This window comes from Apodemus sylvaticus, chromosome 19, assembly GCF_947179515.1.
Source record: "Apodemus sylvaticus chromosome 19, mApoSyl1.1, whole genome shotgun sequence".
Lineage (NCBI taxonomy): Eukaryota > Metazoa > Chordata > Mammalia > Rodentia > Muridae > Apodemus > Apodemus sylvaticus.
Window position 1 is genome coordinate 44,089,838 of NC_067490.1, and position 2,475 is coordinate 44,092,312.

Consider the following 2,475-nt stretch of genomic DNA (forward strand, 5'->3'; position numbering starts at 1 on the left):
CCATATGTTGGTGAGACGTTCTTTTTCACAGCATAATAATATTCTGTTGGGTGGATATACTACATTTGTGTTTCCCCTGGGATGTGTATAAATAACCTACTAGTTACTGAGTTTTCATAAATTCTTAAGAGGATGCAGTGGAGATGGGCCTTTGCATCTGGGAACCTAACACTTGGTCTTGTCCAGGAGTGGAGGACTCTGAGGCACAAGATCCCTTTCTAATTTCACATCATGATTCCCCTGACTGAGCTGAAAACAAACCCCCAGAGCCACCTGACTTACTGGTGGGGCCTGTCTGGCACTTATGATAAGAAATGTGGAAGTCGTTCTTGGTTTCGCAATATTTAAAAGTTTTTCCCTCTTCTTTTTCTTTATCAATCCTACATCTGATAGAGGGCTAATATCCAATGTATACAAAGAACCCAAGAAGTTAGACTCCAGAGAAACAAATAACCCTAATAAAATTGGTGTACAGAGTTAAGCAAAGAACTCTCAACTGAGGAATACTTGGTGGCTGAGAAACACCTAAAGAAATGTTCAACATCCATAGTCATCAGGAAAACGCAAATCAAAACAACCCTGAGATTCCACCTCACACTACTCAGAATGGCCAAGATCAAGAACTCAGGGGACAGCAGATGCTGGAGAGGATGTGGAGAAAGAGGAACACTTCTCCATTGTTGGTGGGATTGCAAGCTGGTAAAACCACTCTAGAAATCAGTTTGGTGGTTCCTCAGAAAATTGGACATAATACTGAGGACCCAGCTATACCACTTCTGGGCATATACCCAGAAGATGCTCCAACATGTTATAAGGACACATGCTCCACTATGTTCCTAGCAGCCTTATTTATAATAGCCAGAAGCTGGAAAGAACCCAGATGTCCTTCAACAGAGGAATGGATACAGAAAATGTGGTGCATTTATACAATGGAATACTACTCAGCAATTAAAAACAATGAATTGATGAAATTCTTAGGTAAATGGATGGAACTAGAAAATATCAATCCTGAGTGAGGTAACTCAATCACAAAAGAACACACATGATGCACTCACTGATAAGTGGATATTAGCCCAAAAGCTAGGAATACCCAAGATACAATTCACAGACCACATGAAGCTCAAGAAGAAGGAAGACCAAAGTGTGGATACTTTAGTCTTTCTCAGAAGAGGGAATCAAAATACCCATGGCTCACAGCCAACCAATGAACTGAGCATAGGGACCCCAATGGAGGAGCTAGAGAAAGGACCCAAGGAGCAGAAGGAGCTTGTAGCCCCATAGGAGGAACAACAATATAAACCAACCTGTACCCCCAGAACTCCCAGGGATTAAACCACCAACCAAAGAGTACACATGGAGGGACCCATGCCTCCAGCTACATGTGTAGCAGAGGATGGCCTTGTCAGACATCAATGAGAGGCCATTGGTCTTGTGAAGACTTGATGCCAAGTGTAGGGGAATACCAGGTCAGGAAAGTGTGTGTGTGTGTGGGGGGAATGGTAAGGGGGAGGGGGATGGGATATGGAGTTTTCTGAGGGGTAACAAGGAAAACAGATACCATTTGAAATGTAAATAAAGCACATATCTAATAAAAAAGAATACAAACAGGTTTCTAAAAATGAAAAAAAAAAGGCAAGGTAAAATAAAAACAAGCAAAGCTGAATAGAACCAAACAAACAAATGAAGAGACAAAGGCAGAGCACAAGAAATACATAGATGCGGAAACATAGTGACAAACACAGAAATCCCATAATGCCCCGGCCTTCGGGGGTTTTCGACAGGGGACCCTAGAAGAGACGGGCAGAGAAATAGAGACAGGAGACGGGAATAATGAGGCCAAGACCAACTTTGTTCAAGGCCCCCAAACTGTATTTTCTCAGGGAATTTATACAGGCAGGGGAAGAAGTAAGGCAAGTGGGATTTTCCACGTAGCCTGGGCATTCTGCCAAGGTGAATCTCTGGCAGCTGTAAGAAGTTTTCTTCTTCTGGGAGGGCACAGTGACCATTGATCACCTGATCTCTCCAAGGTCTGTAGCTGAGGAGAAGTCAAAACCTAAGCCTATCTTTAAAATGAACTCTAAACATAAAGTAAAGTCAGTTTGGCTCCTGGCACCATAAAGACACAAAAGCGGCAAACATGATAAATAAGCAAAAGATCTGTAGGGTCAGACCAATAAACAAGCAAACAAAACCACACAAACCCCACAATTGGATTTATTTTATGGGCCTGGCCTTAAGAGAGGTTTGTACACCCAGTACGACTCCATTGGAGAAAAATCACCTTTTCATTTACGAGAGGCCATCAGTTAGAGATGGCTTCTGGGTTAGGGTTGGGGGTGTGGGCCCACTTCCTCTCCCAGCACTGAAAACCCCTCAGGCCCAGACCTGTGCAGGCCCGGTGCATGCTGCCAGTCTCTGAGTTCATGAGTGCTTCAGTCGTTGTGTGTTTAGCAGGCCTTGTTTCTTTGGCGTTCT